Here is a 25,848-nt window from a genome sequence, read left to right as displayed (position 1 = left end):
TTTGAAATGGGAGTCTTACAACTTTCTTTAAGAAACACAGTGGAGAGGTGGAAATAACTTTCCTGTTTCTGCTACATTTTGCAGGTGCTAGTATGTCATAACTGAGGATAGAGCATTCATTCCCAGCAGCTAACCTGTGAAGCAGCAGGTACTACACTTGTCAATCTGTCAGTAACGTGTGGTCTATTGGTCAAGTGTGATTTCTGAGCAAGGGCTGCCATATGGAAACAATAAAGTGCCAAAGAGGAATCAGAGACAAGTGCTTCTGTTAAGGAAGATCTCACTGGAGGCCAAAGGGTATAATCGTAGGGCTTCCTAATTTATCTTGTCATAACAGCAACCTTAGATCTCGATGCTGAATCAGAGCACCAAGCATCTCTTGAAGAAAGTAAGTGTTTAGCTGTGGATCACAGGACAGGTCTGCTTTGATGCTCAGGGTTTGCAGACTGCTGAAATGGAAGTTTGAAGTTTCTACATTGAAGGAAACAACTTTGATATAAGCCTTGAGGCTGAAATATCAAGAAAAGACTTCTAAGAATCAATTGATGATGAAAGCTCTATCACTTTTGTGTGGGTGAAAAGAATAGGACCAATTATTCTGTTTGCTAAGCTGGTTGCTTGTTCCTGTGGGAGAATGCCCATACTCTATCAAAAAAGGGATGCTAACCCAAAGAGACATAGAGCACAACCATTAATGTGAGAAAATATAAAGAACTTTAGAATCTTCTGAAAGATGTCTGATTAAATTATTATGAATAGAATAGACATGTAAATATTCTTTTGCTTTACTGAGAGAATAAAAATGAGGGAAGGTATCTCATAATTAATGCATAGGAACCATTTACTGCAGTTTTGAGCCAATGAGGATATTCAAATTGAAGAGCACTGGACTTCAAGTTTAGGAGAATTATAATTGAAAGGTATTGAGAATATGTTTTTATGACTAAAAGAGCAAAACCAGGTATATGTACCACATTTTTGTATTCATTCTTCAGTTGAAGGGCATAAGCTCTTTCCAGTTTCTATTATAAATAAGGCTGGTATGAACATACTCCTGGGCATATATCCAGAAGATTCTCCAACAGGTAATAAGGACACATGGTCCACTATGTTCAAAGCAGAGGAATGGGTACAAAAATTGTGATACTCAGCTATAAAAATCAATGAATTTATGAAATTCTTAGGCAAATGGATTGATCTGGAGGATATAATACTGAGTGAGGTAACACAGTCACAAAAGATCACGCGTGATATGCACTCAGTGATAAGCCCAGAAGCTCAGAATACCCAAGATACAATTAACAAACTACACGAAACTCAAGAAGAAGGAAGACCAAAGTATGGGTACTTTGGTCCTTCCTAGAAGGACGAACAAAATACCCATGGAAGTAGTTACAGAGACAAAATGTGGAGCAGAGATTGAAGGAATGACCAGCCAGGAACTGCTCCACCAGGGGATCCATCCCATATACAGTCACCAAATGCAGACACTATTGTGGATGCCTACAAGTGCTTGGTGGCAGGAACCTGATATAGCTCTCTCCTGAGAGGCGCTGCCAGTCCCTGACAAATACAGAAGTGGATGCACACACCCATCCATTGGACTTTGCACAGGGCCCCCAATGAAGGAGCTAGAGAAAGGACCCAAGGAGTTGAAAGGGTTTACAGCTTCATAGGAGAAACATCAATATGAACTAACCAGTACCCCGACAGCTCCCAGGGACTAAACCACCAACCAAAGAATACATATGGTGGGACTCATGGCTCCAGCTTCATATGCAGCAGAAGATGGTCTAGTTGATCTTCAATGGGAGGAGAGGCTCTTGGTCGTCTGAAGGTTCTATGCCCCAGTGGAGGGGAATGCCAGAGCAAGGAAGTGGGAGTGGGTGGGTTGGTCAGCAGGGAGAAGGGAAAGGGAATAAGGGAAGGGATTTTCAGAGGACTACCAGGAAATGGGATAACATTTGAAATGTAAATGAAGAAAGTATCTAATAAAATAAAATAAAGAGTACAAATGTGGGCAAGTTGAACAACTATAAAAATATTTACTTATCTTCTTAAAAGTCCAAGAACTTTAAATTATGAATATCTTCTTCATTTATAAGCCTTTGAAAACGATATGGCCAACAACATTCACTTTAATATAGAGTCCTATTAACCAACACACAATTAGATATATATTATAGTTATGAAAGCTCTGTTTTATCTGGGCTCATTTTGTTGGTTTTTAAAACAAAGGTTTGATTAAATGGATCTTAACAAGTCCCTTCCAGATTGAAATTACAAGAAAATGAATACACATTGTGCAAAATTAAATTAATAAATAATGTTAAAATGTCTAAACTCTTGCACTTTGGTAACACACTCGAAGTTTTCAACACACTGAAATTTCTCATAGTCATAAACATTTCTCTCTTAAATACCTGTACAAGTTAAATCTTCATGAAAACATAAGTGTGGCTGAAAGGTCTTTAGAAATTGAGAACATACAAACTGTACACTTGGCTAAAGTAAGTGCCTTCTGGTTAGATTCAATATGAAAAATGCTCAGTAATAAACTCATGTGTAAGAAGTTGTTGAATACAAGTGCAGATGACCATTTAGAGGTCTTCTGTTCGCCTATGCTGGCCTTTCAAGCCACAGTCATGATACACTCACTAACACACTCATACACTCAACATTATCAGAAGTCCCTCTGCATTGCTTCTTTCAATCGTCTATTTCTATTCTCTCCTATTAGCACCAATTACCAGGACTGAATTATGATTTCTCTTAGAACTCACCAGCCCTTGGCTTCTGTGATTATCTTATTTCAAAGTGTCTTCTGGCTTCATAAAGTGTTTGGTTGCTTTCCCGATTACTCATCTCTGACTACTCAGTGCTGACATATGAACAAACCCATTCCTAAATCTTTTCTATTTCTCTCACATTTCCTTCTTTGATAGTTCTGTATCAGAAATTTACACTTGGGCTGGCAATGTGGATCATTTCCTGAAGGGCTTATGATGTCTGCATGAAGCTCTGAGTTTGATTCTCAGCACCACATGAATTTAGTGTGGTTACACATGCCCATTATACCAGCACTAAAGAGTTTGCAGGCAGGAAAATGAGGTCAGGGTTGCTTTCTGTTACATAGTAATATGGAGGCCAATTTAGGCTACATGGGAAATTGTTTCAAAAAAAAGTTCTAAAGAAAAGTGCTTAACAACACTCAGTTGAGTGTTTTTAATTTGGGTGAAATTATACATTTTATACTTACTATTTTCTAGATAAATATAATTCATTTTTGGAGAGGTAATATTTGCTTGCTATTTTCAGCGAATATTTTATTTCCCTCTTTATTTTCTAATTTACAAATTTCAGGATTATATGAAATTTCCAGAAAAAAAATGAAAATTTACTTTGTCAGTCAAATTCTCAATGAGAATTACTGAAAAGTTAATTTTTATGTAATAAAAATATAATTGCTTCATTTCCTGCTTTTTACTTTTCTCCATCCAACACTTCCTACTCATCTCTCTAGTTTCTTTCCAAATCATGGGCCCTATCTCTTAACATACATTCATCTGTTGTGATATATATTCTTAAAAATAGCTTGTTTAATCTGTATGTTATTTGTATATATGTATATATGTGTGTTTTATATTTGTATGTATACACACACACATATACATACACATATTCATATATATGATATTCATAGGCCATATAGATTTATGTGTTTGTGTATCTGTGTATCACGTATATGACACATGATATATGATGATATATGAGATATTATATATGATATATAGTATATGACATATGGTATATGATTGATTCCAGAGCTGACTACTTGGTAATGGATACCTAATCTGCAGACTTCTCCCAGAATGAGATAGTTTTCCCACATTTTTTAATTGCTTGTAGTTCATTGTATATGATTGAAGCCCAGTGAGATTTGCCCTTTCAACATCTACATTTCTACAGGTGTCTTTCTTGTTCAGGTCTTGTTTTGACAGCCATGTTGATGAGACTTCTTGGATTTAGCATCTGACATTTCTAGAAGACACAGTCTTCTGGTTTTGTAAAATGGTAGCTTCCTGTTCCCCTCCAAGATCATAGCTTCAATATCCCATGATACTTACCTAGGTATATAGTACTAGGTATCAGTTCCTTCTTGTTGAGCAGGTTTTAAGTCCACTTGTAGAGTTATTGGTTACCTCAAAGGCATATGTGACACTATTGTGACATTAAGGATGTCACTCTATGCTGGTTATTGTTTTCATTCATAGCTGTCATATCTGGGCAGGACTTTTGATTGCTTCCTTCTTGCATGGTGCTTTCTAGTATCATGATAGCTAATTCTCAGGGAAGAGACATTCTGTTCAGAATATTTCGGTTCCTTCAGGTTCTATATCCAAAGTACATATCTTCAGCAATTTGAATTTACCTTTGGCCTCTGGAATGCAAGCAAGGGCAATAGCAAATGTTGGTTGGGGATTTTTCTGATCAACTCTGAAAAAAACAATGCAAATGGGGGCTTGTAAGCCCAGCATTGGGTTTTCTGTGAAACTGTCAATGGCTCTTTGGTGAGCACTGGATCACATGCTTTCATTTATGCTTTATGTTTATTTCCATAAATGTATGCATTTTATCTGATTTTAGGTAGTTATTTAGTAATATAATTCTTAGTTACTTTTTAGATATCCTTGCTGGAATTTTACCACCCCTTGGAAAAAATGCTTAATGTAGGAAAATAAAATCAAATTGAAAAAATAAGTTAGTATTTCATTTAAAATGGTTACAAAACTTTCTTGCTAATACTAGGATTTATGTAGAGACTGTACAACACTAAATTTATGATTACAGAAAATACAGTGCTCTCTATGTATTGGATGGCCAGTTAAGTCATTAACCCATTCTTGACTTCCCTAGTTCACAGAAACCTTTATCTCTTCTGAACTTCCAAAACAGATAATATGTACACCAAATACAGATAAGACTGATAGTTCTAAGAAGAGTTCTGAGGCCAAGTTCCACTGATAACTCTCTTCCCAAATACAAACTGGAGATTGTAAAGGATGCATGGCTTACCAAAGCAAGGTAACATGTTATTTTTATATTTTCATTAGCTTCATACTTGGACTAACCATATAAATTAGTAATTTATATATACATATAATAGGTGATAACAAATAATTATAATACCTACAGACAAGAGGTATTTGGTGTTGTAAAAGAGTCTAACAATATTAAAAATGATCAATAATCTTCTTCACATTAGTAGATTACAGGGTAGATGGCAACAGAGTAAGTTGTGACCATCATTCTTTTCCCTATACCTGTAATGTGATGTAATGGAATATTTGGCATGAAATTATGTTGAATATATTAGCCTTCTTTACTGAAAAACTTTCAGATATGTAACTCAGAGTATAATTCTTATTATTAAGAACAAAGCATTAAAACATATACATATTTGCCTAAGAACTTTATTCATAATTATATACATATGTACATATATATCAGCCATTAAGTAAAAATAATTTTTAAAATTTACTATAGCAAGACACTTGAAGTGTATATAAGATCACTTATGAAGATCATTATAAATCTCATTTAATGATATTTTATATCATGTTCCTGTAATGAGACAATTAGTCTACATATTTTTTCAATCCAGAAATCAAATTATATGAAGCAATTTAAAGCAAGTATCACATAAACCTTAGGATTTTTAGTAATAATAATGACTGACACCTGAGGTTTAAATATAAATTCTCTGTGTGTAAAAGCATACCACAGGACACAGAGATAGATGGACTTTTTTTCCTCAACAATCACAGGCAAGAGAAGAACTAATTGAAACCCAATAAATTAAGTACAGTGCAGCAGGCGGTCTCTAGCTCACAAGGCCTATGCATCAATAGGTCATTGTCAGTTAATGAAGTGCAAGCATAATCAGCTTAATTTATGTAGTTCATGGAGTTAATGGTATCGTTGTACAGAACCTGATGCCTGACCTGTCTACTGAAGATGTTTTATTTTTTAGTTCTTCCTGCTGCTCCCCCTTAGAACAGGCACATTTCTTGTTCAGTGCATTTTTATGCTGTCTTCCTGAGGAAATTGGGCATTTCACACACACACACCACACACACACACACACACACACACACACGTACAAGCACATGCACACGTGCACACACATGCATACGTTCAATCACAAGCACAAACACACACACATGCGTGCACATATATACACAAACAAAAATGCATTTTAAATGCCCTTATATTTTCTTAACTTAATTTCCATTATACAAACTGTACCAATGTTTAGAAAGATATGCTTAAATACAAGCTAATGTTGAAATACTACTGAAGCATATGAAATAAATGCATATCACATGCATGGAGAATTGTTAAAAAGAGAAGCCAATGAAGGAATGGGAGTGTAGTGGTTGCTTTTTGTAAATCATATTGCCAGTTCTGTTTTCACCTGCTAGCAGATACCTTCTTTCCCAGGGAGGCTGCTCCTTCCACGGGTTTCATAGCTCGGCTTCTCTTTTCTGAAGCTCCAAGTGTATACGCAAAGACAAACCACAATGTCAACCAATTGGACCTCACTTAAGGAACCTAGGGGATCGATTTGTAAAGCAAAGAATGAACAGGACCCTATTTCTGAGGTACGTTGCTCAAACTGCTCTTTCATTAAAAGATGCTCTTTCTTATTGATTTTGGCTTAAGTAATGAGAAAGCTTATCCAAAAATCTTTAGCATTTGGGCTCAAGTTAAGGAAATCAATATAGTCATTTCCCATTTGAACTGCATATGTGAGTTCTATGTATGAGAGACAAGACAAAGCCAAATTCAGATAAGTCAATACCATTGTCAATAGAACATGAAGCTGACAAATGGAGTTTTTCAGCAATTAAAGTGAGCTGTAAACATACAAAGACTATTCAATTGCAGTGTTTAGTCATTAGCAGGTTTTAATTAGTATAAAAGTTGTATGTGAATATCCCTTTTCAGAAAGTAATAATAAGGATTTTTTAGTATAATTTTTAGTCATCTTATTAATTGTATTTGGGTATACAGTCTAATATCATTCAAAGTAAATTGAGGCCTTAATTAAGCATAATAAATTGAATATTAAATGTTCAGCATATAGTAGTAAAATATAATTATGAGAAAATATACATAGTGCACTTTTCTTTTATTTATTTATTTATTTATTTATTTATTTATTTATTTATTTATTTATTCGAGACAGGGTTTCTCTGTATAGTCCTGGTTGTCCTGGAACTCACTTTGTAGACCAGGCTGGCCTCGAACTCAGAAATCTGCCTGCCTCTGCACTTTTTCTTTTAGAGTGCGTTATTTCAACTAGGTTTCCTAAATTTTGATAATGTTTTACAATTATTTATTAAATAAAATCAAAATAAATTATAATTAACTTAGAGTAATTTTATGATTCTTTTTTTTTTCCATTTTTTATTAGGTATTTAACTCATTTACATTTCCAATGCTATACCAAAAGTCCCCCATATCCACCCACCCCCACTCCCCTGCCCACCCACTCCCCCTTTTTGGCCCTGGTATTCCCCTGTACTGGGGCATATAAAGTTTGCAAGTCCAATGGGCCTCTCTTTCCAGTGATGGCCGACTAGGCCATCTTTTGATATATATGCAGCTAGAGTCAAGAGCTCCGGGGTACTGGTTAGCTCATAATGTTGTTCCACCTATAGGGTTGCAGATCCCTTTAGCTCCTTGGCTACTTTCTCTAGCTCCTCCATTGGGAGCCCTATGATCCATCCATTAGCTGACTGTGAGCATCCACTTCTGTGTTTGCTGGGCCCCGGCATAGTCTCACAAGAGACAGCTACATCTGCGTCCTTTCAATAAAATCTTGCTAGTGTATGCAATGGTGTCAGCGTTTGGATGCTGATTATGGGGTGGATCCCTGGCTATGGCAGTCTCTACATGGTCCATCCTTTCATCTCAGCTCCAAACTCCGTCTCTGTAACTCCTTCCATGGGTGTTTTGTTCCCAAATCTAAGGAGGGGCATAGTGTCCACACTTCAGTCTTCATTCTCCTTGAGTTTCATGTGTTTAGCAAATTATATCTTATATCTTGGGTATCCTAGGTTTGGGGCTAATATCCACTTATCAGTGAATACATATTGTGTGAGTTTCTTTGTGAATGTGTTACCTCACTCAGGATGATGCCCTCCAGGTCCATCCATTTGGCTAGGAATTTCATAAATTCATTATTTTTAATAGCTGAGTAGTACTCCATTGTGTAGATGTACCACATTTTCTGTATCCATTCCTCTGTTGAGGGGCATCTGGGTTCTTTCCAGTTTCTGGCTATTATAAATAAGGCTGCTATGAACATAGTGGAGCATGTGTCCTTCTTACCTGTTGGGGCATCTTCTGGATATATGCCCAGGAGAGGTATTGCTGGATCCTCCGGTAGTACTATGTCCAGTTTTCTGAGGAACCGCCAGACTGATTTCCAGAGTGGTTGTACAAGCCTGCACTCCCACCAACAATGGAGGAGTGTTCCTCTTTCTCCACATCCTCGCCAGCATCTGCTGTCACCTGAATTTTTGATCTTAGCCATTCTGACTGGTGTGAGGTGGAATCTCAGGGTTGTTTTGATTTGCATTTCCCTGATGATTAAGGATGTTGAACATTTTTTCAAGTGCTTCTCTGCCATTCGGTATTCCTCAGGTGAGAATTCTTTGTTCAGTTCTGAGCCCCATTTTTTAATGGGGTTATTTGATTTTCTGAAGTCCACCTTCTTGAGTTCTTTATATATGTTGGATATTAGTCCCCTATCTGATTTAGGATAGGTAAAGATCCTTTCCCAATCTGTTGGTGGTCTTTTTGTCTTATTGACGGTGTCTTTTGCCTTGCAGAAACTTTGGAGTTTCATTAGGTCCCATTTGTCGATTCTCGATCTTACAGCACAAGCCATTGCTGTTCTGTTCAGGAATTTTTCCCCTGTGCCCATATCTTCAAGGCTTTTCCCCACTTTCTCCTCTATAAGTTTCAGTGTCTCTGGTTTTATGTGAAGTTCCTTGATCCACTTAGATTTGACCTTAGTACAAGGAGATAAGTATGGATTGATTCGCATTCTTCTACACGATAACAACCAGTTGTGCCAGCACCAATTGTTGAAAATGCTGTCTTTCTTCCACTGGATGGTTTTAGCTCCCTTGTCGAAGATCAAGTGACCATAGGTGTGTGGGTTCATTTCTGGATCTTCAATTCTATTCCATTGGTCTACTTGTCTGTCTCTATACCAGTACCATGCAGTTTTTATCACAATTGCTCTGTAGTAAAGCTTTAGGTCTGACATGGTGATTCCGCCAGAAGTTCTTTTATCCTTGAGAAGACTTTTTGCTATCCTAGGTTTTTTGTTATTCCAGACAAATTTGCAAATTGCTCCTTCCAATTCGTTGAAGAATTGAGTTGGAATTTTGATGGGGATTGCATTGAATCTGTAGATTGCTTTTGGCAAGATAGCCATTTTTACAATGTTGATCCTGCCAATCCATGAGCATGGGAGATCTTTCCATCTTCTGAGATCTTCTTTAATTTCTTTCTTCAGAGATTTGAAGTTTTTATCATACAGATCTTTCACCTCCTTAGTTAGAGTCACGCCAAGATATTTTATATTATTTGTGACTATTGAGAAGGGTGTTGTATCCCTAATTTCTTTCTCAGCCTGTTTATTCTTTGTATAGAGAAAGGCCATTGACTTGTTTGAGTTTATTTTATATCCAGCTACTTCACCGAAGCTGTTTATCAGGTTTAGGAGTTCTCTGGTAGAATTTTTAGGGTCACTTATATATACTATCATATCATCTGCAAAAAGTGATATTTTGACTTCCTCTTTTCCAATTTGTATCCCCTTGATCTCCTTTTGTTGTCGAATTGCTCTGGCTAATACTTCAAGTACTATGTTGAAAAGGTAGGGAGAAAGTGGGCAGCCTTGTCTAGTCCCTGATTTTAGTGGGATTGCTTCCAGCTTCTCTCCATTTACTTTGATGTTGGCTACTGGTTTGCTGTAGATTGCTTTTATCATGTTTAGGTATGGGCCTTGAATTCCTGATCTTTCCAAAACTTTTATCATGAATGGGTGTTGGATCTTGTCAAATGCTTTTTCTGCATCTAACGCGCGGGACGGGCGCTTGGCGCCAGAAGCGAGAGCCCCTCTGGGCTCGCCCCCCCCCCCCGCCTCACCGGGTCAGTGAAAAAACGATGAGAGTAGTGGTATTTCACCGGCGGCCCGCGAGGCCGGCGTGCCCCGACCCCGACGCGAGGACGGAGCCGGGCGCCGGGGGCCTCCCACTTATTCTACACCTCTCATGTCTCTTCACCGTGCCAGACTAGAGTCAAGCTCAACAGGGTCTTCTTTCCCTGCTGATTCCGCCAAGCCCGTTCCCTTGGCTGTGGTTTCGCTGGATAGTAGGTAGGGACAGTGGGAATCTCGTTCATCCATTCATGCGCGTCACTAATTAGATGACGAGGCATTTGGCTACCTTAAGAGAGTCATAGTTACTCCCGCCGTTTACCCGCGCTTCATTGAATTTCTTCACTTTGACATTCAGAGCACTGGGCAGAAATCACATCGCGTCAACACCCGCCGCGGGCCTTCGCGAAATTTTATGATTCTTAAACATAAAAAAATGGGGCACAAGTTAAATCGGAACTTTATATTCATGGCTATGTTCTTTGAAATTCTTTAAAAAATATTTTTGGTTCTATGGAAAAGATTCTAGCATTTACTCAAAGAACATTATAAAATATTTCATATAGACAATAACCTGAAATAAAGAATACTCACTGTGATTTGCCATTACCCTGAAGTATTCAGGGAAATTGCTGTACAGCCAAATACTATTCATAATACACTTAGATGGGCATATCATTAAAATGCAGATAAAACCTTTGTTTTTAATAAAAATGATATAACAAAAGTAAAAGGTTAATTGAAAAGCAAAATAAACTACCAAGTTAGGTAAGGCACATTACCTACAGTAACAAAAATCAATGAAATCATTAAAACAATTAATAACTCAGAGCTTCATATGGACTAAGATAAACTCTGTGGCTATTAGGCTGCGGATACTAGGCTATAGAGACATATCTATTCTGACTGGGTAATTTCCTCTCCTCTGTAGGAGATCAGTAATATATGCAACTCGCATTACACATCCAGCCTTTCCTTCTTGTCAGATAAGAGATCCTCCAGGCTTTCACTCTCTGTGCTAAGTGAATCACAGTCTTTACAGCATGAAGCATATTGCCCCCAGTATTTTGGGTATAAAATACGCCATTAACACACTGATGGTGTTAATCAAAGTCTTATAACAAAAAAAAAAATGTTAAGAATTTTTTATTTTACAGAGAGCATGATAAGAGTTCTAGCCCACCTTAAACTTGACACTGGGCTGTGTATAGAGCTTCCACAGTCATTGACATTTGAGATAAAACCATCAGGGAGCTATAGTCCAGAATGTTTTTCTCTGTAGCTCATAATCCATGAAGAGTCAGAAAACTATTAGAACTTCATGGGTTACATGAAAAGAACAATGTATAATTACATGTTCTTTCTCATTTTAAGCCTGACACTTACAATGAAGCTGTAGAGACAGTACAAGAGTGGCAAGCAATATTCTGGAACAGAATGTGATATATGCTTCTATTGTATTTAAAATCTTTGGCCTTATTCTAAGGAAAGCTTCACTTGGTCTCACTAAGCTGAAGTCACAGAAGTCACCTCCATTTGCTTAAAAGCCAAATGGGCAACTCCCTCAATTGCCATGGCTCAGTGATTTTACATTGTTTTACTCCGTGTCATCTAGACTAAAACAAAAAGCATACAGATGTTCCCCACTAGCCACATAAATCCAAAATAAAATTATTTTTAGATAATAAATGTTGTTTTGATTAGAAAAATCTTATTTCCTCAAAACAAATTTGATCATTATTTTAGTAACACAGAAAATACTAGTTATTCATAGGCATAAAACACAAAAATTGTTTCATTCATATTGAGTGGATCTGTAGGATACATGTGTATGACACTCCCACATATAAGTATCAGGGTACATTGTAGAGATGAAACAGAATGATTGTAGGAGTCAGAGGATCAGGAAGTTTGCTCTGAAACTCTGTCTACTAGTAACATCAGAAGCAAATCTCACATAGTCTCTCTAATATGCCTGTTCAAATGTGTGATAAAGAAGGATGATTTATAAACATGCTACAGTGTGTATGGAAGAGCCTGTGATGACTCAGCCTAACCCAAAGACCTACAGGTAATAAATTGCTGAGAGTGTAGGATCTTCTCCAGAGAACGGCACACAATTGATTATCTAGTGCCAAAGATCATTCTTGAAAACACACATTTGCGTTACATTATACAGATTGAACCCATTCTATTTACAAATGTGTGTGTGTGTATATATGTATGTATGTATGTATGTGTATATATATATATATACATATATATATATGCTTGTGTGTGTGAACATATACATGTAGCAACAATTAATAATAATAAAAAAAGAGGCCATGAAATTGAAAAAGGATAAGGAAGAGTACATGAGAGAATTTGGAGGAAGAAGAATAGAGGAGAAATGGTGTAACTACATCATAATCACAAAAGGAAAAGGAAAACCAAACAAAGCAAAGAAAGTAAAAAAGGGAAATAAAATATAATAAAATGTTGGACTCGTAAGTGATTGAAAGGGATTCTGATGAGAGATTCAATTGAGTGGTATTTTGCACAGAAATCTAAGAAGACACATATACAATCATAAACTAGGAACAACCTGAAAGAAACTAGTATGCTAAACTTCCCATAAGTTGTTCTATATAACCAAGGTAGGAGAAAAGTTTCTAGTTGAAAAACTTTGGTTTATTTAGAGCAAAGTGCATGCATTTTGAACAAAATAGAGAGGTATGAATTTAATGAGTATTTAGACTACACAAAATCAACTGGAATCAGAGCAGATAGATTCTGGCATTAAATCCCATGTCTGTAGTTTGTTAGCTATGATGACTTTGATAAAATTTATTATTTCCCTTTATCTATGAGAAGAATACAATACAGAACACTGTCACTGTGTGAAATTGATCAGATAGCATATGTGATGCCTGGCACAGGGTCCAGTAGGAATTGTTCTTGTTCAAAAGCTAATTAAGATTTCCCTTAATAGGCATAAGATTTATAACACAACATAAACTTCTTTAGAAATATCATTGCATCACATTAATGTGTAAATGTATTAAATATAATGAGGAAATGGTTGTGGGGTGTGTGGGTGCATGCGCATGCATGTGTGATGTATTCATGTATTTACATATGTGCACATTATGCTATGCTGTTTGTGTAGATGGTTAAAGACAGATGTCAACTTCAGGCTTCTTCCTCAATGCATTTTTTTACTTTCTTGTTCTCTTTCTTTTCCTTTATGAGGGGCTGGGGGACAGGATCTGTTTCCTTTCTAAAATTCTCTGTCTGGGCTAGACTGGCTGCCCATGAGTCCCCCGAATCAGCATGTCTCTGTAGCTGGTAACAAAGGGGTTCTAGGTAAATGCTACCACACACAGATTTTATGTGAGTGTTAGAGATTAGATACGCTAGACTATAAACTGAATGTATGTAGATATTTGAGTCATAAGGCAGAGAAAACTTATACTGGTACTGAGATGGACGTTTCATCCCTCCTGGTTGGTTTTCTTAGTGCTAGAAGGTGCTGTGGTCACTTTGGGTGGGTTCTTTATCTGCAAGTTATAATAATGACTGACCTGGAAAGATATACTCACTGGTTCAATCACAGCAAGGTCATCAATTACCCAACCTGGATACATTTTTTTGACCAAAAAACCTGAGGCTAGACAGGTATTCAGCCCAGAACCTGTTACTGTAATTTACTAAATTAACATAGCATTAAAACAATTCTATCTGTCTTACAATTACACCATAAATTTCTTCTCTCGGCATTCATAAAACAGACACCCACATCCTGTCAATATGAAGGAAATGAAAGACTACAGAATTCTCAATCTCAAGTGGTTATATATATATATATATATATATACACCACAGTGTTCTCAAGGCTTAGAGATCATTGTAGAGGAGGTGACAAAGTGACTATTGGAGCCAGAAGCAGTGGATGAGCACAAAAGAGCACTGTTTTTCAGACACAGTTGATAAGCTAGGCTCCCTATTATGAGAGCAGACATATGATCTGTGATAACTCAAGCCAGACCAGATTGCAGCATGGATAGGAAGGGTAGGCATGAAGTCCCACCTCTGAATTAGGCAAGGTGCTATTGACAATTGTTAGCTTCATAGAGTTAATGAATCAATTTCCCTTAAAAGTAAAGCTCCAGTAAGTGAGCCATGCTCAAATGGAAAGCCGAATATCCAAGAGTATACGTGTACGACAAGTTTAACTTTGTTGATTTAAAAATAAAGAAGACACAAATTTGGGTGGATAAGAAATCAAAGTGAATTGAAAGATGTGGAAGAAGGGAGATAAAAATAACCAAAATCCATTCTATAAAATACTCTAAGAACTAACAATAAAAATGTTCATGGAGGGGCTTGGAAAAATAGATTACTCAAGAAAGGATTGCTTTGCAATTCAAACCAAATTTTATACCCAGAATATATATTAAAACACAGTAATGTGGCATACAAGTTTGCCAACTTAATCTACTTGGTGAGGAATGGTGAAAGAAACCCCATGATCCTTGCCAAAATGATGGATGGAGCCTGAGGGATGACATATAACTTTGTTCTCTGACCCCTACATGCTCAATACTTACATACAGACATACCACTAACATAGCCACGTACAACCACATAACGGGTAATGCACTTGAACACACAGAAAACTAGATATGGAATAACTGCGTAACCAGAAACTAGATAACTATTTCTGTCATTCATTTTAAAACACAGCATCAAATAGAAAAATTTAAATATACCATTATCAGAATTGTTTTACATATCAGGATAAGTCAGACTAAAGTACAAAATAATACATCTTAAATTGTATTTTTTCACTTTTTAATTAATTTTATTAGATATTTTCTTCATTTACATTTCAAATCCTATCCCGAAAGTCCCCTGTACCATCCCCCAACCCCTGCCCTGCTCCCCAACCCACCCACTTCTGCTTCATGGCCTTGGCATTCCCCTGAATTGGGGCATATAATCTTCACAAAACCAAGGGCCTCTCCTCCTGATGATGGCCGACTAGGCCAACTTCTGCAAGATATACAGCTAGAGACACGAGCTCTGGGGGTACTGGTTAGTTCATATTGTTGTTCCTCCAATAGGGTTGCAGACCCCTTCAGCTCTTCGGGTATTTTCTCTAGCTCCTCCACTGGGGGCCCTGTGTTCCATCCAAGAGATGACTGTGAGCATCCACTTCTGTATTTGCCAGGCACTGGCATAGCATCACAAGAAACACCTATATCAGGGGCCTGTCAGCAAAACTTTGCTGGCATATGCAATAGTGTCTGGGATTGGGGCAGTATCTGGATGGTCCTTCCTGCTGTCTTATTGACAAACTTGGTGTCTGTAACTCCTTTCATGGGTATTTTATACCCCATTCTATGGAAAAATGAAATATCCAGATTTTGGTCTTCCTTCTTCTTGAGTTTCATGTGTTTTGCAAATTATATCTTGGGTATTCTAAGATTCTGGACTAATATCCACTTATTAGTGAGTGCATATCATGTGTGTTCTTTTGCGATTTGGTTACCACACTCAGGAAGATATCCTCAAGATCTATCCATTTGCCTAAGAAATTCATAAATTCATTGTTTTTAATAGCTAAGAAGAATTCCACTGGGTAAATGTACCACATTTTCTGTATCCATTCCTCTATTGAGGGGTATCTGGGTTCTTTCCAGCTTCTGGCTGTTAAAAATAAGGCTGCTAGAGAACATGGTGAAACATGTGTCCTTATTACAAGTTGGAAAATTTTCTGGGTATATGCCCAGGAGTGGAATTGCTGGATCTTCCAGTAGTAATATATCCAATTTTCTTAGAAAATGCCAGACTGATTTCCAGAATGGTTATACACAATGCAATCCCAACAGCAATGGAGGGGTTTTCTTCTTTATTAAAATCCCCAACGGCATCTGCTGTCACCTGGATTTTTGATCTTAGCCATTCTGACAGGTGTGAGATGGAATTTCTGAGTTGTGATTTGCATTCCCCTGATAATTAAGGTTCTTGGACATTTTTTTCAGGTGCTTCTCAGCCATTAGGTATTCCTCAGTTGAGAATTCTTTGTTTACCGATGTATCCCATTTTTAATGAGTTTATTTGATATTGTGGAGTAGAGCTTCTTGAGGTCTTTGTATATATTGGATATTAGTCCCCTATCAAATTTAGGATTGGTAAAGATACTTTCCCATTCTGTTGGTGGCCTTTTTGTTTTATTGACCATGTCTTTTACCTTTCAAATTTGGCTTTGCAAATTTATGAGGTCTCATTTGTTGATTCTCCATCTTACAGCACAAGCCATTGCTATTCTGTTCAGGAATTTTTCCTCTGTGCCCATATCTTTGAGGCTTTTTCCTACTTTCTCCTCTATAAGTTTTAGTGTCTCTGGTTTTATGTGGAGTTCCTTGATCCACTTAGACTTTAGCTGTGTACACAAAGATAAGAATGGATCAATTCACATTCTTCTACATGATAACTGCCAGTTGAGCCAGCACCAATTGTTGAAAATGTTATCTTTTTTCCACTGGATGGTTTTAGCTCCTTTGTCAAAGATCACGTGACCAAAGGTGTGTGAGTTGATTTCTGGGTCTTCAATTCTATTCCATTGATCTACCTGTCTGTCGCTATAACAGTACCATGCAGTTCTTATCACAATTGCTCTGGAGTATAGCTTGAGGACAGGCATGGTAATTCCATCTGAACTTCTTTTATTGTTGAGAATAATTTTTGCTATCCTAGATTTTTTGTTATTCCAGATGAATTTGTGAATTACTCTTTCTAACTCAGTGAAGAATTGAGCTGGGATTTTGATGGGGATTCATTGAATCTGTAGATTGTTTTCAGCAAAATAGCCTTTTTTTACTATATTAATCCTGTCAATACATGAGCATGGGAGATCTTTCCATCTTCTGAGATCTTCTTCGATTTTTTTCTTCAGACTTGAAGTTCTTATCATACATATCTTTTACTTCCTTAGAGTCACACCAAGGTATCTTTTATTATTTGTGATTATTGTGAAGGGTGATGTTTCCCTAATTTCTTTCTCAGCCCATTTATCCTTTGTGTAGAGAAAGACCACTGATTTGTTTGACTTAATTTTCTATCCAGCTACTGCACTGAAGCTGTTTATCAGGTTTAGAAGTTCTCTGGTGGAATTTTTAGGGTCACTTATATATACCATCTGCAAATAGTGATATTTTGACTTCCTCCTTTCAAATTTGTTTCCCCTTGATCTATTGTTGTCTAATTGCTCTGGCTAGGATTCAAGTACTATATTGAATAGGAAGGGAAAATGTGGGCAGCCTTGTCTAGTCCTGAATTTTAGTGGGATTGCTTTAAGTTTCTTTCCATTTAGTTTGATGTTGGGTACTGGTTTGCTGTATATTGCTTTTACTATTTTTTAGGTATTAGCCTTGAATTCCTGAATTTTCCAAGATTTTATCATGAATGGGTGTTGGATTTTTTTCAAATGCTTTCTCAGCTTCTAAAGAAGTGATCATGTGGTTTTTGTTTTTGAGTTTGTTTATATAGTGGATTAAGTTAATGGATTTCCATATATTAAACCATCCCTGCATCCCTGGGATGAAGGCTACTTGATCATGATGGATACTCATTTTGATGTGTTCTTGAATTCAGTTTGCAAGGATTTGATTGAGTATTTTTGCATGGATATTCTTAAGGGAAAATGGCTTGAAGCACTCTTTCTTTGTTGGGTCTTTATGTGGTTTAGGTATCAGAGTTATTGTGGCTTCATATTATGAATTGTGTAGAGTACCTTCTGTTTCAATTTGGTGAAATAGTTTGAGGAAAATTGGAATTAGGTCTTCTTTGAAGGTCTGTTAGGATTCTGCACTAAACCTTTCTTGTCCTGGGCTTTTTTTTGTTTGGGGGTATATTAATGACTGCTTCTATTTCTTTAGGGGAAATGGGACTTTTTATATCATTAATATGATTCTGATTTAACTTTGGTACCTGGTATCTGTCTAGAAAATTGTCCATTTCATCCAGGGTTTCCAGTTTAGTTGAGTATAGACTTTTGTAGTAGGATCTGATGATGTTTTGGATTTCCTCAGGTTCTGTTGTTATGTCTTACTTTTCATTTCTGATTTTGTTAATTAGGATGCTGTTCCTGTGCCCTCTAGTGAGTCTGGCTAAGGGTTTATCTATCTTGTGGATTTTCTCAAAGAACCAGCTGCTAGTTTGGTTGATTCTTTTTATAGTTCTTTTTCTTTCCACTTGGTTGATTTCAGCTCTGTTTGAATATTTCCTGCTGTCTACTCCTCTTGGGTGAGTTTGCTTCCTTTTGTTCTATAGATTTTAGGTCTGCTGTCAAGCTGCTAGGGTATGCTCTCTCTAGTTTCTTTTTGGCAGTAACTGGAGCTATGAGTTTTCCTATAAGGACTGCTTTCATTATGTCCCTTAAGTTTGGGTATGTTGTGGCTTCATTTTCATTAAATGCCTAAAATCCTTTAATCGTTTTCTTTATTTCTTCCTTGACTAAGTGATCATTTGTGGGGCCCTGGGTATACAGGAAGAGGAGGGGAGGGAGAGAGCTTGTGTCCAGCCAGGTTACTGGTGCTCTCGGTGGGTGGACAAGGGAAGACTGCCTAACATTGTGCACATGGCCCTGGGTGGGCATCTGGCCTGTATGAAGCTAGTGACACCACACGGCAGGGGTGGACAAGGGCCAGCCCCAGGTAAGAGGTTCTCAGTCTCTGACATTCCACACTGGATATGGCAGAGGAACTGAGAACAGGATAGGGGTCCTGGTGTGGCACTAGGTCCTGGAGATAAGCGAAGAGGGCAGAGGGCAGAGGGAGAGGGATTGCTGGGTGGTTCCCTGACAGGCGAGTCTTTAGTGCCTTGATGAACAGAGACAGACTATGGTTTTAGAGCTTTATTTTAGAAAGGCAGGGGGAAAGAGAGAAGAGAGAAGAGAGAAGAGAGAAGAGAGAAGAGAGAGAGAGAGAGAGAGAGAGAGAGAGAGTCCAGTCATGGCAAAGAGGAGAGAAGGGGGGAAGAGAAAGAAAGAAAGAGAGAAAGAAAGACGAAGGCTTAGACAGAGAGAGACAGAGAGACAGAGATAGAGATAGAGAGAGACAGAGAGACAGAGAGACAGAGAGAGAGTGTCCAGCCATGGCAAAGAGGAGAGAAGGGGGAAAGAGAAAAAGAGAAAGAGAGAAAGAAAGGTGAAGGCTTAGAGAGACAGAGAGAGAGAGAGAGAGAGAGAGAGAGAGAGAGAGAGAGAGAGAGAGAGGTAAAAGCTTTGAGGAGAGTAAGGAAATTAAAAGCTTAAGAGAGCAAGGAGTTGCCGAGCAGGACCTCTTATAGTGGGCTTCTATCTTGCTGTTGCTAGTTAACTGTCTGGAGGATTCTAGCCAGAAGGACAGAAGCATGGGATATTGAATACTTGACTGCTAGCCACAGCTTCTCCTCTGGGGCCTGTGGGGGCAGAAACTTAGACAGGATCCAGGGGTCCAGGAGACATGAAGTAAAAGACTACCTTCCCATGTAGGTGAAAATTACCACCATCAGGTCTTACCAGGATTCAAGACCTCAACTCAATTGGAGTTGAGCTGTCTGCACGTAGCCCATTGCCCCAAAATTATTGAGTAGAGTGTTGTTCAGCTTCCATATGAATGTTGGCTTTCTATTATTTATGTTGTTATTGAAGATCAGCCTTAGTCCATGGTGATCTGATAGGATGAATGGGATAATTTCAATATTTTTGTATCTGTGGAGGCCTGTTTTGTGACCAATTATATGGTCAATTTTGGAGAAGGTAACAGGAGGTGCTGAGAAGAAGGTATATCCTTTTGTTTTAGGATAAAATGTTCTGGAGAAATCTGTTAAATCCATTTGTTTCATAACTTCTGTTAGTTTCACTGTGTCTCTATTTAGTTTCTGTTTCTAGGATCTGTCCTTTGATGAGAGTGGGGTGTTGAAATCTCCCACTATTATTGTGTGAGGTGCAATGTGTGCTTTGAGTTTACTAAAGTTTCCTTAATGAATGTGTATGTCCTTGCATTTAGAGAATAGATATTCAGAATTGAGAGTTCATTTTGGAAGATTTTACCTTTGATGAGTCCTTGCCCCTCCTTGTCTTTTTTGATGACTTTGTGTTGGAAGTCCTTTTTATTCGATATTAGAATGGTTACTCCAGTTGGTTTTTTGGGACTCTTTCTTGTAAAAATTGTTTTCCAGCCTTTCACTCTGAGGTATTCTCTGTCTTTGTCCCTGGAGTAGGTTTCCTGTATGTTGCAAAAAGTTGGGTCCTGTTTATGTAGCCAATCTGTTGATCTATATCTTTTTATTGAGGAATTGAGTCCATTGATATTAAGAGATATTAAGGATAAGTAATTGTTCCTTCCTGTTATTTTTGTTGTTAGAGTTGGGATTCTGTTCTTGGGGCTATCATCTTTTAGGTTTGTTAAAGAATTATTATTTTTGTTTTTTGTTTCTTATAAGGTGTAATTTCCCTCCTTGTGTCACAGTTTTCTCTTTAATATCCTTTGAAGGGTTGGATTCATGGAAAGATATTGTATGAATTTGTTTTTGTCATTGAATACTTTGGTTTTTCCATCTATGGTAAATGAGAGTTTTGCTGGGTATAGTAGCCTGGGCTGACATTTGTATTCTCTTAGTGTCTGTATAACATCTGTCCAGGATGCCTTTCATAGTCTCTGGTGAGAATTCGGATAGGTCTGCTTTTATATATTACTTGACCTTGTTCCCTTACTGCTATTAATATTCGATGTTTATTTAGTACATTTCTTGTTTTGATTATTATGTGTCAGGAGGAATTTCTTCCTGGTCCAGTCTATATGGAGTTCTATAGGCTTCTTGTATGTTCATGGGTATCTCTTTATGTTAGGGAAGTTTTCTTCTTTAATTTTGTTGAAGATATTTACTTGCCCTTTAAGTTGAAAATCTTCATGTATACGCATTATCCTTAGGTTTGGTCTTCCCGTTGCATCCTGGATTTCCTGAATGATTTGAGTTAGGATCTTTTTGCATTTTGCATTTTTCTTTAAGTTTTTTTACTTAGGTATTTTCTTCATTTACATTTCAAATGTTATCCCAAATGTCCTGCAGACACTCCCACCACTCCCCTACTCACCCACTCCCACTTGTTGGTCTGGTGTTCTACTGTAATGATACATATAATGTTTGCAAGACTAAGGGCCCTCTCTTTCCAATGATGGCTGACTAGGCCATCTTCTGATACATATGCAGCTAGAAACACAAGCTCTGAGGGTACTGGTTAGTTGATATTATTGTTCCACCTATAGAGTTGCAGACACCTTTAGCTCCTTGGGTACTTTCTCTAGCTCCTGCATTGGGAGCCCTGTGTTGCATCCAATAGCTGACTGTGGGCATCCACTTCTGTGTTTGCCAGGCCCCAGCAAAGCCTCACAAGAGACAGATAATCAGGGTCCTTTCAGCAAAATGTTGCTAGTTTATGCAATGGTGTCAGTGTTTGGAGGCTGACTATGGTATAGATCCCCGGGTATGGCAGTCTCTAGATGGTCTATCCTTTCGTATCAGCTCCAAACTTTGTCTCTGTAATGCCTTCCATGGGTGTTTAGTTTCCAATTCTAAGAAGGGGCAAAGTATCCACACTTTGGTCTTCATTCTTCTTGAGTTTCATGTGTTTTGCAAATTGTATCTTGTATCTTAGGTCTTCTAAGTTTCTGGGCTAATATCCACTTATCATTGAGTACATATCATGTGAGTTCTTTTGTGATTGGGTTACCTCACTCAGGATGATGCCCCCCAGTTCCATCCATTTGCCTAGGAATTTCATAAATTCATTCTTTTTAATAGCCGAGTAGTACTCCACTGTGTAAATGTACCACATTTTCTGTATCCAGTCCTCTCTTGAGGGACATCTGGGTTGTTTTCAGCTTCTGGCTATTATAAATAAGGCTGCTATGAACATAGTGGAGCATGTGTCCTTCTTACCAGTTAGAACATCTTCCACATATATGCCCAGAAGAGGTATTGTGGGATCCTCTGTTAGTACTTTGTCCAATTTTCGGTTGAACTGCCAGACTGATTTCCAGAGTGGTTGTACAAGCTTGCAATCCTCCGGTGAGAAATCTTTGATTAGCTCTGAGCCCCATTTTTTAATGGGGTTTTTTGATTTTCTGGAGTCCACCTTCTTGATTTCTTTATATGTATTGGATATTAGTTCTCTATCTGATTTAGGATTGGTAAAGATCCTTTCCCAATCTGCTGGTGGCCTTTCGTCTTATTGGAGGTGTCTTTTGACTTACAGAAGCTTTGCAATTTTATGAGGTTCCATTTGTCGATTCTCAATCTTACAGCACAAGCCATTGCTCTTCTATTCAGGAATTTTTCTCCTGTGGCCATATCTTCGAGGCTTTTTCCCCACTTTCACCTCTATACCTTTCAGTGTCTCTGGTTTTATGTGGAGTTCCTTAATCCTCTTATACTTGACCTTAGTACAAGGAGATAGGAATGGATCAATTCGCATTCTTCTGCATGATAGCCATGAGTTGTCCCAGCACCATTTGTTGAAAATGCTGTCTTTTTTCCATTGAATGGTTTTAGCTCCCTTGTCAAATATCCAGTGATCATAAGTGTGTGGGTTCATTTCTGGGCCTTCAATTCAATTCCATTAGGCTACTTTTCTGTTGTTATACCAGTACAATGCAGTTTTTATTACAATTGCTCTGTAGTACAGCTTTAGGTCAGCCATGGCGATTCCACCAGAGGTTCTTTTATCCTTGAGAAGAGTTTACTATTCTAGGTTTTCTGTTATTCCAGATGAATTTGCAAATTGCCCTTTCTAATTTGTTGAAGAATTGAGTTGGAATTTTGATGGGGATTGCATTGAAACAGTAGATTGCTTTTGTAAGACAGCCATTTTTACTATATTGATCCTGCCAATCCATGAGGTTAGCAGATCTTTCCATCTTCTTAGATCTTCTTTAATTTCTTTCTTTAGAGACTTGAAGTTCTTATCATACAGATCATTCACTTCCTTAGTTGGATTCACGCCAAGGTATTTTATATTATTTGTGAATCTTGTGAAGGGAGTTGTTTCCCTAGTTTCTTTCTCAGCCTGTTTATCCTTTGTGTCGAGAAAGGCAATTGACTTGTTTGACTTAACTTTATATCCAGCTACCTCACTGAAGTTGTTTATCAGGTTTAGGAGTTCTCTGGTAGAATTTTTAGGGTCACTTATATATACTATCATATCATCTACAAACAGAGATATTTTGATGTCTTCCTTCCCAATTTGTATCCACTTTATGTCTATTGTTGTTGAATTGCTCTGGCTAGGACTTCAAGTACTATGTAGAATAGGTAGGGAGAAAGTAGCAGCTTTGTCTAGTCCCTGATTTTAGTGAGATGGCTTCAAACTTCTCACCAGTTACTTTGATATTGGCTACTGGTTTTTTGTAGATTGCTTTTATTGTGTTTAGGTTTGGGCTTCGAATTCCTGATCTTTCCAAGACTTTTATCATGAATGGGTGTTAGATTTTGTCAAATGCTTTCTCTGCATCTAACAAGATGATCATGTGGTTTTTGTCTTTGAGTTTGTTTATATAGTGGATTACATTGATGAAATTTGCTTTATTAAACCATCCCTGCATCCCTGGAATGAACCCTAATTGTTCAGGATGGATGATTGCTTTGATGTGTTCTTGGATTCCGTTAGAGAGAATTTTATTGAGTATTTTTGCATCGATATTCATAAGGGAAATTTGTCTGAAGTTTTCTGTCTTTGTTGGGTCTTTTTGTGGTTTAGGTATCAGAGTAATTGTGGCTTCATAGAATGAGTTGGGTAGAGTACCTTCTGTTTCTATTTTATGGAATGGGTTGTGAAGAACTGGAATAAGATCTTCTTTGAAGGTCTGATAGAACTCTGCAACAAACCCATCTGGGTTTGGGTTTGTTGTTGTTGTTGTTGTTGTTGTTGGGATACTAGTAATGACTGCTTCGATTTCGTTAGGGATATAGGAATGTTTAGATCATTAATGTGATCTTGATTTAACTTTGGTACCTGGTATCTGTCTAGAAATTTTCCATTTCATCCAGGTTCTCCATTTTGTTGAGTATAGCATTTTGTAGAAGGATATGGTGATGTTTTGGATTTCTTCAGCATCTGTTGTTATGTCTCCCTTTTCATTTCTGATTTTGTTAATTAGGATGCTGTCCTTGTGCCCTCTAGTGAGTCTGGCTAAAGGTTTATCTATCTTGTTGATTTTCTCAAAGAACCAGCTCCTCCTTTGGTTGATTCTTTGAATAGTTCTTCTTATTTCCACTTGGTTGATTTAGCCCCTGAGTTTGATTATTTCCTGCCATATACTCCTCTTTGGTGAATTTGCTCCCTCATGTTCTAGAGCTTTTAGGTGTGTTATCAAGCTGCTAGTGTGTGCTCTCTCTAGTTTCTTTTTGGAGGCACTCAGAGCTATGAGTTTTCCTCTTAGAAATGCTTTCATTGTGTCCCATAAGTTTCGGTATGTTGTGGTTTCATTTTCATTAAACTCTAAAAAGTCCTTAATTTCTTTCATTATTCCTTCCTTGACCAAGGTATCATTAAGAAGAGTGTTGTTCAGTTTCAACGTGAATGTTGGCTTTCTGTTGTTTATGTTGTTATTGAAGATCAGCATTAGTCCATGGTGATCTAATGGGGGGGTGCATGGGACAATTTCAATATTTTTGTATCTGTTGAGGCCTGTTTTGTGACCAATTATATGGTCAGAATTGGAGAAGGTACCATGAGGTGCTAGAAGAGGGTGTATCCTTTTGCTTTAGGATAAAATTTTCTGTAGATATCTGTTAGATCCATTTGTTTCATAACTTCTGTTAGTTTCACTGTGTCCCTGTTCAGTTTCTGTTTCCACGATCTGTCCATTGATGAAAGTGGTGTGTTGAAGTCTCACAGTATTATTCTGTGAGGTGCAATGTGTGCTTTGAGCTTTACTAAAGTTTCTTTAATGAATGTGGCTGCCCTTGTATTTGGAGCATAGGTATTCGTAATTGCAAGTTACTCTTGGAAGATTTTGCCTTTGGTGAGTATGAAGTGCCCCTCCTTGTCTTTTTTGATGACTTTGGGTTGGAAGCCAATTTTATTCGATATTAGAATGGCTACTCCAGCTTGTTTCTTCAGACCATATGCTTGGAAATTTTTTTTCCAGCCTTTCACTCTGAGGTAATGTCTTTCTTTTTCCCTGAAATGGGTTTCCTGTAAGCAGCAGAATGTTGGGTCCTGTTTGTGTAGCCAGTCTGTTAGTCTATGTCTTTTTATTGGGGAGTTGAGTCCATTGATATTAAGAGATATTAAGGAAAAGTAATTGTTGCTTTCTGTTATTTTTGTTGTTAAAGTCATTCTGTTCTTACGGCTGTCTTATTCTAGGTTTGTTGAGGGATTGCCTTCTTGCTTTTTCTAGAGCATGGTTTCTGTCCTTGTATTGGTTTTTTCTGTTATTATCCTTTGACGGTCTGGATTTGTGGAAAGATAACGTGTGAATTTGGTTTTGTTGTGGAATACTTTGGCTTCTCCATCTATGGTAATTGAACATTTGACTGGGTATAGTAGCCTGGGCTGGCTCTTGTGTTCTTTT

The sequence above is a fragment of the Mus musculus genome, chromosome 3 (assembly GCF_000001635.26).
Source record: "Mus musculus strain C57BL/6J chromosome 3, GRCm38.p6 C57BL/6J".
Classification (NCBI taxonomy): Eukaryota; Metazoa; Chordata; class Mammalia; order Rodentia; family Muridae; genus Mus; species Mus musculus.
This window is presented reverse-complemented; position numbering follows the sequence as displayed.